The sequence below is a fragment of the Pelodiscus sinensis genome, chromosome 16 (genome assembly GCF_052426305.1).
Source record: "Pelodiscus sinensis isolate ZL-2025 chromosome 16, ASM5242630v1, whole genome shotgun sequence".
NCBI classification, from domain to species: domain Eukaryota; kingdom Metazoa; phylum Chordata; order Testudines; family Trionychidae; genus Pelodiscus; species Pelodiscus sinensis.
The window spans coordinates 33,827,355-33,845,025 of NC_143067.1; the positions used below are offsets into that span (position 1 = coordinate 33,827,355).

At 45.6% G+C, this 17,671-nt stretch overlaps 1 protein-coding gene across 4 annotated transcripts in view; it reads left to right on the top strand.

Moving 5' to 3' along the window:
• The window catches only part of TENM2 (teneurin transmembrane protein 2), a 1,126,385-nt gene that overhangs the window by 641,122 nt on the left and 467,592 nt on the right, over positions 1 to 17,671 (top strand). The window lies entirely within an intron of this gene.

Below are 17,671 nucleotides of genomic sequence, written 5' to 3' on the forward strand. Positions count from 1 at the left end.
TCCCATGCATAGACCAACTCTAATGATATAGGGGCAGCATAGAAGCTCATAGAGCACTCCCTCTTCTGACCTCTGGGATAAAGTTGTAGGTCGTGGGGGATAGGGGTTGGCTGGGCATGCCCACATCAGGTGATTCCTGGCTGCCACAAGAGCTCTTGTAGCCATAGAAGTCTAGGCATAAAGTAGAACAGCCATCAAGCCATTCTTCTTAACAGAGAGGACAGGGCTGTGGTTGAATGGCCTTCAATCACCGAGACACAACTTAGTTTTAAATGTGCTTTTGCCTCACCAGATTTTAGAGGCACCAAAAGTGTTATGCTGCACTAAATTTTGGAGAGCAAACCAAGGAGAATCAACTATAGAGGACTTGTTCCCTGTCTCTTTTCATCTGTGCAAAGGGTTTGAGGGTGTTATACTCATTTTGCATAGATGTAAATGACTTCCCAAGGGTCAACACAGAGGGAAATCAGCCATTTGAAGAACTAAAGCTGAAACCTATATTTCCTCTTATTGTATCCTGCCACGAAAGGGTGTTCTAATGAATCTGTAATGCTATCGTGCAATGTACACCACAAAGCCTTGGAGATACCCAGCGTTGAATCTGCCAACAAATTTAAGTGGTTTTAATATTTTGACATGTAGTTGCAGCAGTTTCTTTATTATCGTATTATTCAATATACTTCTAGTGTTTAAGGAATCTATTTTGTCAATTAAGACATGGGATTTTGTTCTTAAGCTATTCATTAGTTCACAGAAAAAAAGCACACATACAGTGTCTTTTACCACTGAAAAGAACAGAGAGGATGCATCTTCTTCCTTCCGATAATGACCATGAGTTGACGTAATGAGAAAAAGTAACAACAAAAGTTTTAAAGTCCCATAATTGTTGCCTAATGGTATCTCAGTGGCAGTTCCAATACACTAGTTATTGTATGATATTTCACCACAGGATGCCTGATCAAAATAGCTTAAAAAAACTCTTAATCTCTTATAATTTGATGTAGACAAAATGAGGATTGTAGAAATTAGGGAAAAAGCAATCCAGGCATATTGAACTGACTGGCATGGGTAGATTGGGTTCATGGGGAGGAGGGGAAAAGCACTGTTCAGAAACAAAACATGGATTTGAACATTGTATCTAATGTAATAGTTAAAGCAGCTATTCAAAAGAATACAAAGCCGAAAGAGGGAAAAATGAAAGAAGCTTTTTCATAGTGTTTGAAAATCTTCCCATTAACTGAACACAATATGCAACAGCAAACATATGGATCAGTCTCATTAAGAAGAAAGAAAATTGTTTGAAATAAACCTCAAAGAGGAAGAAAAGAGGTTGCTTTTTACTTTGGGAAATGACTACACTCTTGTTGTCAAGACAAAAGAATAATGGAGTTAAATTAGAGCAACTATCAGCTTGATAGGTTTAAGTAGAGATAGATCTACAGTACAACAGCCAAATCCTCTCTGGTGTGAAAAAAGAAATTAGCAGGTCTGTTAAGTGACCTGGATTTCAATAATGATCTGTTGTTCCTGTTTTTCAACTATAGGAAGCACTTTCCATTTCTGGTGCATGAGGTGGGAATCAGAGAAAAATTGGGCAATGCAGGTTTTGCAGGTACAGTAAGTAGCGCTGCATTCTGGAAACAAGTTGTCCAAATAAGCCATAGTCAGAAGGTGACTGCCCTCAAAAATTATAAATGCATTTGTTACTCGTTGCGTTGTCCATCCTTTGGCACTGATTCATCGGAGTATGTAAGTGCATGATTAGGCAGTGGGACTACTGGCATGCTGATTGTCTGGCATATGCTTAAGTACCTTGATATGTCAGGGCCTTTGGCATGATCTTATTACAAAAATTGTTAGATGTTAGAAATGGGGGAAAGATTAATCCAGCTCATCCTCTTTCACCAGCTCTCTAACGTACATTTTCTAATGCTTTGGGCCCTGGTCCACCAAAGCACTTAAAGCTGTGCTTAACTTTAAGTGCACACGTCGTCCCATTAAAGCCCAGGGAAGAATCATACTGAATTTCTCCTCTTAAAAAACCCCCAAAAGTCTAACAACTCGAGCCTTCATAACAGAGTGACTTATTGGATTAATTCAGCAGCAAACTGAGACAGGCCAACGATCCCGAAAGTGGCAATCATTTATATAAAATATGGTCTGCATTTTGAAATGGAAAAATGTAATAATTTTAAGCACCTAGGCAATTTTGCTTCCTTTTTGAAGAAGTCAGCAGACATTTTTATTTTTAGAGTAGTTTGTGATATTTCCTATGGCTTGCTCTGACTATTAATAGCACTGAGTACCCTAGGCATTCATTTTCAGGAAGACCTAGAGGTAAAGGGCTTGAGGCACTCAGGTGCACTTTTTATCTCCCTTCTTGTGACTCTGTGTAGGAAATGCAAGTGCTTATCTCTCTCTTTAAATAGCCTCTTTCTCACATAAGGCAAGAAATAGTCAGTAGCCTTTTTACAAATTAGTATCTGAATTTCTCTGGATGCCAATCTTGTACTGGTTAGTTAACTGGATGCCAGTCAGTAATTAATGTAGGAAAGGTAGCTGATAAAATGAAAATACTATAACAAAAATGGTCCTGTCTCATTTAGTTTGGAAAATTAACAGCAACAGAGCAGTGTCTTTTCCCAGCTACATTGATCTCCTCTGTTAGCATTTGTATGGCTTTAGTATGCAGACAGAGGGAATTCCACAACAGTGGAGCCAAGGAATGTGCCATTTATGGCAAAGATCAGACATTTCTGCCTCCTCAGCTGTAGGAATCCCTAGTTGTGGGGCAGCTTTGCTTATTCATTTTGTACTAGACTACCGTGTTTTTGTTTGGTTCTTTTTTGTTCTCTTCTTGCCTTTCCCTTCCCCAAGAGGGTCCATATAAGATAGTTTTGATGCCTGAACCACAAGAAAGAACTCCCGCAGTAGGCAAATTTATTTTTTGCACAGTGAGTCCTGAATCTTACAGCTTGACATACCTTCCTCTGTGAGGGTAAAAGTGATCAGTCTAGTGCTAAGAGCTGTCTCCATAGCCCTAGTGAACTGTCCTGTACTCTTACATGAGAATGTTTTCTGCCCTCATTTCTCTCAGTAGCATTTTATGAATTCATTTGATCAGTTCCCCCCTTGCATTTTCTCATAATTGTATTCTGATTTCTATTGTCACATGGGAGATACCAAATTTATGAGTAGACATTAAAATGATCTCCCATTGTACTATGTTTATTTTTGTCTAGTTATATTTTTAAGACTTTAAACATTAAGAATGGCATTCTTGCCATGGCAACTTTATCACAAAACAAAGGAAGTTCATAGAAAAAGCCTTCAAGAGTTACACATTTCTTGCTTTTCCTCCTTAGTTAATTCTACATAGTTATAATAAGAAGTGGTTGTGTTCTTAAGAAAAAATACCATTCAGTTAGAAATAATATTGTCATTTTTCTAAGAGGGAGGCAAAAATATTGCTGCTAAGAAGTCAAAAGTAATATTTAATCATCAGAACTTTCTGACCAAGATTTTTTTAAATTACTAATGGTTGAGAGGGGAGAGGCTCCTTTGTTAACTTGCTGAACATCCCTCCACTCTTGGAAAATCATGACTATTTAAGGTATCTCAAGTGGGGCAGTGAAAAATAAGACACAAAATCGCAAGTCATTTTTGAAACTTTAGAAGTAATGCTATGATGCCTTAATTATGAAGTGATAATTTCAAAAGTGCTAGAAAACCGATCATAGATTTTACAATATTGTACCAGGAGGCACCATCGATTCTTCTTCGAGTGATTGCTCATGTCTATTCAAATGAGGTGCATGCGCGCTGCATGTATGGTTCCCAGAGCATTTTTTCCCCAGCGGTACCCATCGGGCCGGCAGGTCCTCCCTGGAGTGGCGCCGCTATAGTGGAGCATAAGTACCCCTGCTGGCCCTACCCCTCCTCAGTTCCTTCTTTCTGCCCGTGCTGGTGGTTGGAGCTTGCTGTCTTGTGCAGATCCCAGCTTGTTATCTTTGCCCCTTGGCAGTTCTTTGTTCTTGAGTAGTTAGTAGTTAAGTAGTTGTTAAATACTGTAGATAGTTCTCCTTTGAACCCCTTCCCTCCCCCGTCCTCCCAGGGGATGGTGATGCCAGGCCCGCAGGGCTTTAAACTTTGTGTGGCGTGCAGGAAGCCTATGCCCAAGGGAGACCCCCATGACACCGCAGGCACCAACTTTGCAGGCTCCGCGCAGCCCGGTACAGCAGCTTCTGCACCCGCAGCCCCATCCCCATGCCGGGAAGCCAGAGTCCATGGCGCAGTTCAGGCCTGGGGTGATACAGGGTCAGCCCTCGATGGCACTGCCATGGTTGGCGTCTGAACTGTTGTCGGAGTCCGAGGCAGAGTCTCTGCGTTCCGCAAGGTTGTCTCGCATATTGTCATGGTACCGATCCTGCTCTCAGGACCGGACAGCACCGCAGGGGTTCGAACAGACGTGGCCGCCACAGGTTCAGCAGCCCTGGCCGTTTTGTACGTCCTGGACCTATCACCAGTGGCAGGGACCACTTCCGCCTCTGGGTTTGGTCAGTGGGTTGCGGCGGAGGTCCATGCCTTCAGCCTCATTGTCCCAAGCCCTGCCATCGCCCAGAGGGGCTAGCCCTAGGGGGCAACCGGACCTGGGGGAACCACTAGCTGACCTCCAGCAGCAGCCGGGGGTGCCACAGCAGCCAGTCCTGCTCTGGGGGTGGTGGAGCAGCTGGCCCTGAGTTGTGAGTCGACATCCTTGTCGACTCCAGACGAGGCCTTGGCAGACTTGGCCCCAGCTATGCCAGCCATGAACGCGAGTTTGCATCAGGAACTGTTCCGCCTACTTGCGGCTAATCTCGGGGTGCTGGTAGAGCCAGTGACTGAGGAGTCAGACCCGATGGTGGACATCCTCACTGAGGATTACCCGGTGAAATTAGCCCTGCCACTAAATAAAACAGTGGCAAAAATCACAAATATGTTGTAGCAGACGCCGGCCTCTCTATCCCCAATGCTCAAGGGTGTTGAGAGAAGGTATTATGTCCCCCTGTCAGGGGCACAAGCACCTCTATTTGCACCCAGTGACGGGTTCTATGGTGGCCCAGGCAGCGGCCCAGAAGGAGGGACAGGGGCATCCTGGCCCTCCTCTGAAAGCAAAGGACCCTAAGCATATGGACCTAATGGGTCATAAGGTCTATGCGACGGGGGGATGGGGAGTACAATTGCGCATCGCCAACCAGCAGGCAATGCTCAGTCACTATGCCTATAACACCTGGCAAGCAATGGACAGGTTGCCCCAGGAGAATAGGCAAGAGTTCTCCATCCTGGCCAGGAGGGCAGAACAATAGCTCACAGTGCCCTGCAGGAGTCCCTGGATGCAGTAGATTTGGCAGCCAGGATGATGGTGTCCAGTGTGATAATGCGGCATAACTCCTGGCTGCAGTTTTCAGGGATTCCGTTGGACCTGCAGGCTACTATTCAGGACCTGCCATTCGACGGGAAGGCCCTGTTTGCAGAGAATATTAACTCCAGGTTTCTCAGCCTGAAAGATACCAGGTCGATTCTTCGGTCATTGGGTATACATACGCCGGCTTCCCAACGCAGACAGTTGCAAAGTAGGCAGCCGCATAGGGGCCAGCCTCAGGCCGCACTGCCTGACTACTGGCGGCGTAGACCCTGAGGTCCTACTGTGGGTTTCGCCTAGGTGCAGGGCCCGGGAGCTGGCAATAGTCACCATCGACCCCGCCCAGATACAGGCAGGGGCACTGCTCAGCCCCCTCCCAGTCTACCCAAGCAGTCATTTTGAAGGTGCGCTTGGGGACCGCATACTGACACCCACTATCTCCCCCCATTTGGGGACCGGCTGTCCCACTTTGTCCAGGCCTAGTCGGTCATCACCTCGGACAATTGGGTGCTGGACATAATATCACGGGGGTATTCTATCCCTTTCCTGGGCTCCTACCCTTCCCTTCCTCCCTCCCTGTCCCTCTTCAGAGACCTGTCTCACGAGGCCCTCCTTGAGCAGGAGGTCCTCATGCTCCTGGAGAAAGGAGCGATGGAAAGGGTCCCTTCCCACCGGGAGGGCAGGGGGTTTTATTTCCGATATTTTATTATTCCAAAGCCGAAAGGAGGCCTTCGGCCTATCCTAGACCTCAGGACCCTCAGCAAGCATATAAAAAAGGAGAGGTTTCAGATGGTGACCCTGCCCTCAATCATTCCAGTGCTAGACAAGGGAGATTGGTATGCGGCCCTCGATTTGAAGGATGCCTACTTTCATGTTGCAATTCGGACAAACCACAGGAGGTTCCTCCGGTTCGTGGTATCCCACCAACACTTCCAGTTTGCTGTCCTCCCCTTAGGGCTGTTGACAGCCCCCAGGGTTTTTACGAAGTGTATGGTGGTGGTGGTGGCGGCTTTCCTCCGGCGACTGGGAATCCAAGTTTTTCCATACTTGGACGACTGGCTTATCAGGGGTTGGTCAAAAGATCAGGTAGTCGCGCACATAGCTTTGGTGCGGTCTCTCTTCGACAGACTCAGACTCGTCATGAACGCGGAGAAGTCAAAATTGACACCAACACAGAACATAGAGTTTGTGGGGGCGGCCCTGTACACCAGGACAAGGCGCGCTTACCTCCCACAGTCCAGATTCCAGGCAATCAGGACCCTACTGTCCAACCTGCGGCAGTCCTCATTGACGACAGCGCGGTCGTGCATGAAGCTCCTAGGTCATATGGAGGCCTGCCCCTATGTTGTCAGGCATACCAGACTGAAGCTCAGGCCACTGCAGGTGTGGCTGGTGAGATCGTACAACTGGGCCAGAGACAGATGGGACCTGGTCCTGACTGTGTCACAGGGCATCCTCACCTTGCTCAGTTGGTGGACGTTAAGAGAGCGAGGTGTGCACAGGAGTTCCCTACCGTATGGAGCTGCCATCTGTCCAACTCATTACAGATGCCTCCGACGACGGCTGGGGGGCGCACCTACAGAGTCACAGGATGCAGGGATTGTGGACCCCCCTGAGAGAGAGAGGGTTGCATATAAATGTTCGGGAGCTGAGAGCGGTCAGGAGGGCTTGCAAGGTCTTCCTGACCATGCTCTCGGGGAAACTGGTATCAGTGCTGCTGGACAATACGGCAGCTGTTTTCTATATAAACAAGCAAGGGGGAGCTTGATTGTCCCCGCTGTGTCAGGAGGCGGCTCTCCTTTGGGAGTTCTGCATAGCCCACCACATCCACTTACATGCAGCATACTTACCGGGATGCGTGAATATGTTAGCAGACTCATTGAGCAGGTCCTTCAGCATCCACGAGTGGTGTCTGAAGGAGGAGGATTTAGCACAGCTTTTCCAGATCTGGGGTCATCCCCTGGTGGACTGTTTCACTACCGAGGGGAACAGGAAATGTCCCCAGTAATTCTCCCTCCTGGGCCTGGGTGCGAGTTCTAGAGAGGACACCCTGACCTCACTGTGGCCTCGAGGGGTGCTTTATGCATTTCCCCCATTCCCACTTGTTCCCAAGGTGCTTACCAGGATCAGGCTGTTCAAGTCCCGGATAATCCTGATAGCCCCAGACTGGCTGAGGCAGTTTTGGTACCCCATCCTGTGGGAAATGGTGGTGGCCAGACCTTGTTGCCTGCCGCTGACCGCGGACCTAGTCACTCAGAACAGGGGCGCGGGCGTCCTGTACCACCCAGATGTCAAGTCTCTCCACCTGATGGCATGGCTTATCCAAAGCTGAAACCCTCCGAGAGGGCTTGTTCAAAGGGGTACAGGAGGTTCTCCTGGGAAGTCGGAAGCCAACCACCAGATGGTCGTACGCTGCCAAGTGGAAGCAGTTTTCGGTCTGGGCTCAGAGTAAGGGTATGTCTACACTACCCCGCTAGTTCGAACTAGCGGGGTAATGTATGCATACCGCACTTGCTAATGAAGCCCGGGATTTGAATTTCCCGGGCTTCATTAGCATAAGCGGGGAGCCGCCATTTTTAAATCCCCGCTGCTTCGAACCCCGTGTAGCGCGGCTACACGGGGCTCGAACTAGGTAGTTCGGACTAGGGTGCCTATTCCGAACTACCGGTACACCTCGTTTCACGAGGAGTACCGGTAGTTCGGAATAGGACCCTAGTCCGAACTACCTAGTTCGAGCCCCGTGTAGCCGCGCTACACGGGGTTCGAAGCAGCGGGGATTTAAAAATGGCGGCTCCCCGCTTATGCTAATGAAGCCCGGGAAATTCAAATCCCGGGCTTCATTAGCAAGTGCGGTATGCATACATTACCCCGCTAGTTCGAACTAGCGGGGTAGTGTAGACATACCCTAAGGGAGTTTGCCCCTCTCAGGCCTCTGTTCCAGTGGTCCAGGACTACTTGTTTGAGCTGCGACAAGTGGGTCTGTCTGCTCCGTTGGTACAGGTGCATCTAGCGTTCCTGACTGGGTCAGAGGATAGGTCGCTGTTCGCTGACCCCCTTGTGAAGAGGTTCCTAAAGGGTCTTGACAAATTATTTCCCTATGTGAGGGCCCCGGTGCCTCAGTGGGACCTCAGCTTGGTGCTAAACAAGCTCTTGTGTCCCCCCTTCGAGCCCCTAGCTTCCTGCCCACTCAGGTTCCTGTCGCTCAAGCTGGCATTTATAGTAGCCATTATGTCAGCACATCGGGTATTGGAATTGTGTGCCCTGACGCTGGAGCCCCCATACTTAGTGTTTTCAGCAGACAGGGTTCGTCCATGTCCCCACCCCGCATTCTTCCCCAAGGTGGTGTTGACCTTCCACATGTTGCAAGACATATACCTCCTGGTTTTCTTTCCCAAGCCCCACCGCTTCCCTAAGGAGCGGGCATTGCACTCCCTTGACGTGAAAAGGGCGCTGGTGTTTTATATAGACAGAACGAGGCCATTTCGCAAGTCATCTCGGTTGTTTATTGCCTATGCCGAGTGGGTGAAAGGGACGCCGGTTTCAGCCCAAAGGCTGTCGGGGTGGATATCGTCCTGTATTAGGGAGTGCTACGCACTGGCGCACAGGGAGCCACCTCACGTGTCAGCGCATTCCACTAGGGCACATGCTTCATCCGTGGCCTTTGGGGCCCAAGTCCTGATTCTTGAGATCTGTAGGGCAGCTACATGGTCCTCTGTCCATATGTTTACAGAGCATTATGCCCTCACTCAACAGGCATGGGAGATTCCGCCATGGGTGCGGTGGTGTTGGGTTCTCTTCTGTAAAACAAAAAAAAAGGGGAAGGGATGAGTGGCACATTGTAGTGTCATGTGCCTGCTGTACCTGTTATGCGTTCTGTGTTATGTTCTATGGTTACATTTCTGGATTAAAGTTCTCGTTGTCATTGAATATTGGCGTAATTGTTCTGTTAGCTAAAAAGGTGTCTCCGACCCCACCTCCGGGGGGGTTAGCTTGGTAGTCACCTCATTCAAATGGACATGAGCAATCACTCGAAGAAAAAAACAGGGTTATTTACCTGTAACTGTTGTTCTTCAAGATGTGTTGCTCATGTCCATTCGATTCCCCCTCTGCCTCCTCTGCGTCGGAGTTTTTCTGGCGAGAAGGAACTGAGGACGGGGAGGGCTGGCAGGGGTACTTATACTCCGCTATAGCAGCGCCACGCTAGGGGGGGACCTGCTGGCCCGACGGGTACCACTGGGAAAAAATGCTCCAGGAACTGTGCACACAGCGCGCATGCACCTCGTTCGAATGGACATGAGCAACACATCTCAAAGAACAACAGTTACAGGTAAGTAATCCTGTTATCAACATTGTACTCCAGTAGCATTGGAATATGGAAAATTTGGTAATTTTTAGTTTAATTCCAGTAGTGACTCAACCCTTAGCTGATTTGAAATCAAACAAATAAGAATGTGGAAATATAAAATCCATGTTTTCAAAGCTCCATAGGTTAATAGAAACATTCAGCATACAAGTGAAGCTAATCAAGCTAAATATACTCAGAAACTAACCTACATTTCAAGTGCACTTTGTTTATATTGCTTTTAATCGGATCTATCCTTGTAGCAGGTAGGTGAAACTAAAATGCTACCGCTTCCAGCATGAGACATGAATTTTGACAGTATAGGGTGGATACCTACAAGGAAAGGAAAGAAGATAGCATTGATATTAATATTCAGTGGGCTACATAGTCCTGACTCTCATGCAGATGCCCAGGAGAGAGTGGGAGAGAGGAAGAAGGATGCTGGAGATCCCACTTGCCCTGCACAAATGCCAGGGACAATCATATTCACTCTGGGACAGAGAGCCTGGTGTCTGTCAATTATATGTATTTTGTGCAAAGGAAAAATTGCTGAGAGAGTTTTAAAAAAAACCCAGGAAATCCATAACATATCTGTGACCGACTAAAGTAGAAGCAAGATACAGCTACCATGGGGATATAATCCTAACACCTCTAGTCAAGAATAATTGACAGAAAATCAAAGGTTAATCATGTTGCGTTGGCTAGGGAGGTAGCAATCAAAATGGGACGTAGAATGTTGCACTTGGAGACAGTAAAGGAGGGAAGGGAGACTGGGCAGCCAAATTAGTGTAGTCAGCCATGTAGCAAAGTTGTACTTGCATTGTTGTGTTAACTAATGTTGCATTAGAGGGCCTGGCTCTGTTCCCACCTAGACACAGGGGCTTGTCCCTTTCCGCTCAGTATTCCAGTCAGGCCTAAAGAATGGAGTTAGGGGCTAGTCCTGCTCTAATTGCCCAGTGTTCCTGACAGACCAAGGACTTGGGGGCTTGTAAGCATTGTGACAGGAGCGTGGCTGGGACACTACATCTGCATCCCTGCCCTGCCTCTGCTATCAGGGCTGCCACATCTGTCACATTCCCGGCCCCACTACCAGGACTGTCATGGCTGCTGTGGCTGCCACGTACTTCGCCCTGGCCCCGCTACTGGGGCTACCGGGGCTGCTGTGGCTGCCACGTCCCCGGCCTCACTACTGGAGTTACTGCAGCCTTGGCTATACTACCAGGGCTCCAGCTCCGGCCCCAGTCCCATCAGCTCCGAACTGCCAGCCCTCGTGCTAGTAGGGATCCCAACCAGGACTCCCTGGTCCAGGAACATCCTTGATCCTGCTGCGGATATTGCTGGACAATGAATGCTAGCCTCCCACTAGTTTGAATTAAGGGGCTACACAGCCCTTAATTCGAACTAGCTAGTTCGAACTAGGCTTAATCCTCGTAAAATTAAGTTTTCCTAGTTCGAACTAAGCGCTCCGTTAGTTCGAATTAAATTCGAACTAATGGAGCGCTAGTGTAGCGCCTATGAAAGTTAGTTCTAACTAACATCCGTTAGTTCGAACTAACTATGTAGTGTAGACATACCCCAAGTTATTTGTTTGAAGCTTGCTACCCATTCCTTTCCTTTGGTGTCCTCTAGTCCTTCTATTATGGGAACTAATGAAGAACTTTTCTGTATGCACCCTCTCCACCCCACTCATGCTTTTATAGACCTCTATCATATCCCCCTTCATCTCCTCTTTTCTAAGCTGAAAAGTCCCAGTCTCTTTAGCCTCTCTTCATAAGGGACCTATTCCAAACCCCTCATCATTGTAGTTGTCCTCCCCTCTCCCACCTTCTCTCTTCCCCTCTCCCACCTCCTTTTCCCAGTCTCCCCCAGTTTTGTTCAATAAAGAGAGATTCTATTTTTGAACACAATTGTCCTTTATTTTGTACATCAGGAAGGGGGGCTAGGGAGGGGTAAGTGGAAGGAGGTGATGGAGGAATGGGGTACGAGCCCCCGATGGGGAGGACTGGGCTGGCTCTGCGGGCTTCTGGGGGTGGAACCTCTCCTCCAGCCCCCCAATTAAGCACAGCCCTCGGCTAGCCTGAGACAGAAGCTCCACGCTGCTAATCTGATGCCCTGCCGGCACTGCTTCCGGCCATCCTTAACCCCGGTTCAGGGTCCACTCTGTGTGGACATGCTAGTTCGAATTAGCAAAACGCTAATTCGAACTAGTTTTTTAGTCTGGATCCGTTAGTTCGAATTAGCTTAGTTCGAATTAACTAATTCTAAGTTAGTTCGAATTAGCGCTGTAGTGTAGACATACCCTAAGGTACCACAGGGCTACTCATTTTTAAAGTTAAAGACTAACACAGCTATGCCTGTGAGACTTTTTATTGTAGCCAGCAAAAGCAGAGGAGAAAGCATTGGGCATAGAGCCCGTGTTATGAATAGCACAGTATCTTGCATATGCTCCAGCATACTGTAAGATCTGAACTCGTAATTCATGTACAAATACATCACGTACTGCTTCCTATCAAATGTGATGAACAAGCAACCTTTCTAAAACAACAAAGAAGGATCTCTTATGCATTGTGTTTCTAGATTAAATCACTTCTATCATGCAGAATGTTGACAGTTAGAAAGGAGAGCAAATGTTGGAGAGGGAGCTGTTTGGGGTTTTTTAAAGAAAAGAAAGCAAGGCGAAGACAAGCAATGAAAATAACCAAGGATGCTTGAAACCTAGTCCAGTGTTCCTCTTCAACAATATGCTCCTTGTGATCAGATTTTAGCGGGTTTCTTTAAAACCGCACTCACAAAGTGTGACTGCATCTGTTTTGCTTACTCAGATAGATGCCTTTTCAAACGCTGTAGGTGAAGTTTGAGCAGGCAGGCTGAAAATTTGCCACAACATGTCAGTCTCATTAGCCCATATATTTTATATTTAAAAACATTTCAACCCTAGGGTGAGCATGGAGAGGGAAATATATTGTGAGGACTCAGCCAAGGAGGTGCTTACTCCTCTATACAAGCAGCCTCAAGGCTTGAAGCCAAGGAAAACCATGGCTATTTTAAGAAACAAAAGTTTCTATCGTGATCCTGTGACAGCAGACAGGCATGTAATCTGTCCTATATTTTACCTGGAAAATGCAGATGTTCTGTGACTGAATTAGAAGTGTCTCCCACTTCTGGAACTCCACCTCTGGATGTAGTACAGTATATTACCAAAGAGCATTTGCTTATTCATTGGGAAAATTTCTCAAAAAGAACTTGTAGTAATTTATTTCTATGACTCGCATTTCTGATTCATAATTTTTAATTAACACGAGTGACCTATTATTCTCATTGTGAATACCATTAACTTTGAGATGAACTGTATAGTTAATGAGAAATTTGATCTTTCAAATTCCTGTTTGAAATATCTATAAATTAGATCTGTAAATCAGTAAATATACATATGGGTAGTAAATTATGTGTTGCTCAGGGAAATACCTTAGAATTTTTCCTTTCAGTGGGCCATTTTTGATTAAATCTCTTTCCAAATTTCCAGCCATGGAAGACCACGTGCCCTTGTAATGTTGCTTTTCTGAGCTTGCATGGCTTTCCATTCTATCTTTGCAGTGCCCATCACTGTATGATTGAAAGTGAGTGTATTTCACCTACTAGGCTACATCTACACTGTACATTTATTTCAGAATAAGCCATTCCAGAATAGTTGTTCAGAAATAGCTTATATCAAAATAGCATACCTACACTGCAAGGAAGCCCCAAAATTAATCCGAGGCAGGTTTCCCTAACGTGGACATGCTATTTCAATTTAGAACTCCAGGAGGCATTGGGGAAGAATAACTTAAAATGGCCCTGGTGAGGGGCTATTTTGAAATAGCAGAAGTGGAGCATCTACACAGCCCCTATTCTGACATAGCTATTTTGGAATAAGCATTATTCTTCATAGAATGAGGTTTACAGAAATTGGAATAAGCCTCCCATTATTTTGAAATTTTTTCGAAATGACACTATTGCTATGAAGATGCTCGCATAGTTATATTGGAATAATGGCCGTTATTCCAAAATAACTTTGCTGTGTAGATTCATCCCTACTGTCCAGACCCATTTCAGAGGAGTAAGCAATATAAATAGGGCCCTAAATGGATACAAAATGTGTATCCTCATCTGATCTACAAATACGGTCAGTGGACATGAAGTGAATAGCAATCCCGTTTTTCCTGATATAGTGTGATGTCTAATCTGATCAGATTTTCCAGTTCCCAAAATTATTCTGTTTTTTTTCCTTCCATTATAAAAATATGAAAGGTTTCACTTAAAATATCTAATCACTATAGGCCTTAGAAATTATGGAAAATTCTGGATAGTGCTGGTGACATCGCTGGTGTAACTGAAAAGAAGGTGTGAAAGAGGAAAAAAAATCTTTAAGACTTGAAAGATGAGTGAAATTTCCTCAACTCACCAAATGTGAGCCAGACTAGAAGTGAAGAGATATTGAGGGTTAAAATTGAATCAAGACAGACAAAGCTACACATGTCCATCATACTCCGTCCTTTCAGCATTTAATTATTCTGTTGGGAAGATATTTGAACATTTTATAGCGTCCGTCAACTGAAATATACCAGTTGATTTCAAAATCAGACCTCAGAAACTACTTATATCTACTTAAATCAAAACACAGGTAACTTCATAGATAAAATAACTTTCTAAATTAAGTATTATAAAATGGAGATTTGAAAGCAGCAATAAAACATACACACACTTAAAGATATATATTTTTAAGCACTTGTCAAAAAATGTTAACCTGGTGCGATGTGGAAATGTCAGACACATTACATGTGCAGAACGTGCAGTTGGCATTTTGCTGTCAGCAGGGGAGTTCTTCTACAACTAATTCCCCAGGAACCACACGCTGAGTCTGTCTGCAGGGAGGGAAAAGGGGGTAGGGAAATGGAAGCAGATATTGTTTATATGATGGGAGGAGGGTTTCTTCCCTGCTACAGAAGACCTCTGTAGATTGCTGATGATTTTCTTGAGTTAGAGACTGAGAGATAGTGAATAAAATACACACTTTGCCTTCAGGAGTGAGACAAACTATACTGCTCATTAGCATTGCAGGCACAATTGAGTGAATGCTAGTCTTCATCATGTAAAGACAGAATACATTTTTCATCCTCCTGCAAGTTTTATGTATTTAAAAATTACTGTCTGCTGCTTTAAAATGGCTGCTGTATTTGGATTTAGTGAGACTCCAGGCCCGCTGACAGGGGGAGCAAAAGGGGCAATTGCTCCAGAGCCTGGTGATTCGAAAGGTCCAGAGTTCCTGGGCATCACTGCTGCTACTGAGTCAGCAGTGGTTAGGGTTGTCAGATGGTTTAACCAAAAATACTGAACACCCCCCCACCAAAAAAAAAAAAAACCCACCGGAGGAAAAATTCTATTTAGAAAAAAAAGGGGGGGGAGGGAGAAAAAAAGGGGGGGGAGGAAAAGGACAGCCTAACAGGCTGTCGGCGGCCATCCACCAGCTTGTCTTCCTGCTCCGGGCCAGACAGGTCCCCTGCAGAACGAGGTAAGCACCCAGTATTTTCGCTTCCTGGCTTGGAAAAAATCAGAGAATTCTGGACATTTTAGGTGTCCGTTATTTTCTGATTTTTTTTTTACCAGACGGGGAGAAAATACTGGACTGGACTGGTCAATACCGGACACCTGGCAACCCTAGCAGTGGTGTCTGGAGCCCCAAGTCCTTTAAATCACCAAAGCTCTGGTTTGAGGGCTGCGGGGGGGGCACACTGAGAGCTGGCTGCCCTTAGCCCTGCCCGAGGCCCAAAGCCCCACCTCTTCTGGGAGCGTGGAGCTGCCATCCCCTACCTTGCCAGAGGCCTGGCAGGGCAGCTGGCTCCCCTATGAGATTCTATTTTATTAGATTTTCTTTTTAAATGTAGAAAGGAAAAAAAACCTCACTCTTGGTAGCCTGCTTAAACCAGTGATTGCTTTCTCTTAGTTAATAAGGCTTTTTGCCAGATTGTGACAAATGCTAATTAAAATGTTTGGTATGATGTTAGATTTTTCAAGGGATCTTCTAGCCTCTGAAATGCACAGTGTCCATCAGTTCTGCTCATACTTGCCAATTCTAGTCATGGCTACGTAACTTAGTACAATTGGTTGATAAAGCTGTGAAAAGCAGGCCTGAAAAATGGAAACAAAATAATTCTGTAAAACATAAATAACTGTTCACTCTGGATAGTGTCATGTAAAATTAGTTCACTGAAATATGTGCAAACTTCATCTGTTATGTAGATATTATTTACATTTAGTCCACGCACCTCTGTTTATCTCGTCATTTCTCCTGAGACCACCTTGTGGCAGATATAAATACGACATTAATGAGAATGAGTTATGGGTTTTACCCTCTCTTTGGGTCTAATCCTATAGTATATCAGGAAAAAATGATATTGGGGTTAAGGGACTGGCAAGTGATTGATTAATTCCATGAACCCGACTTTCATTATAATGGTGCTCCCTTATTAATCTTACTTTGAGATGGGATAAAATGAATTCTGCAGTGCAAAGCATTCAACAGTTCCATATTTCTTTTCAGCAATTCAGAATGCTCCAGTCAAATCCATCCCTTATACCTCCAATCTTAAACCTTGGAAGGAACACTCTGCACTGCTTCTCCTTTTCTAGTCAGTGAAGCAACCAGGCTGGCATAAGTGATATAATCTGATGCAGATATTTTGAAGCATGCCTCCCAATTCTGCCTTTTTGAATTCCCCCACTCTTTAGGCAGGAGTTGTACAGACCCTCCAGAATAAGAATGAAAAAACATTCTGTTTTTCCCAGTATTCTCTTGTGTCCATTCTTTAGTTATGCCCAGACAGAGCCAGAATTTGCCCTATTAATTGCTGTAGTAATTACATGGAGCTTATTGTTCTAACTCCATTCATGATGAAACAGAAATGGCAAAATACACATGACCTTTCACGTCCTCCAAAATGTAAGTATTTAGAATGTTTCCCTCTCATTGGAGAAAAAGGTCACAAACTGGGTTCACAGTCCTTTGCAACAGAATCTCTTTCCCTAATCATATTTGTTCTAAATAGCAAAGAAATGTGTGGATTCTTTGTTTTTGTTTCCATAGTTAAAGCAATGACCTTGCAAATTCTAAAGCTTTCCTTATGCTTGGGTTTGACTCATGTAAAAATCACTCTCTTAAATTAGGCTTATTTTGTTGCTCTTTTGATTAGGAGACCGATAGTCGATCAGGTTGATGGGCAGTTAAGGTTTCCCACTTAGCAGCATCAACTTGCATGAAGATCACCATCTTCCTTCCCCCTGTGCAGGATCTCAAAGTTTGGACTCCAGTTTATGCTGGAGTTTAACCGCTGTGCACACTGAGTTCCATAAGCCTCAGTAAGCTGACCCAGCTGACTCCTGACATCGTGCAGGTCTTCTGTTGCAGTGTAGATATATTCATAGGCACTTTGTAAATGTAACCTTAAATGAGTGTTTCTCAATGTCAGACACTCTGAGAGAGCTGCTACTGGGCTGCTCTGGTTGATTTACTTACGGATTTGCAGCTATGGAGACTCACAGCTTCCCCTGGGTGTGGTTCGCCATTTGCAGTGCAGGGGAGCCGCGGGAAGCAGCATGACCTGGACCTCTGCTTTCCGCGGCTCTCCTTGGCTGTAAACAGCAAATCACAGCCAATGGGAGCCCAGGGCTGCGTGCCGGCGGAGACAGTAAGTAAACAAACTGGAGTGGCCTGGTAACAGCTTTCTCACACTGGGTCCACAGACCGCTTTGAGAACTGCTGCCTTAAGCTTATCAAACGTAAACCGGAAATGAGTGTTGCTTCTTCACATAACATTTTACATATATTAAGCCAGTAAGTTTTAGGTAATGTGGTGCAGCGGACAGAATTCCTGGCTCCACCACTGTGGAGCCTT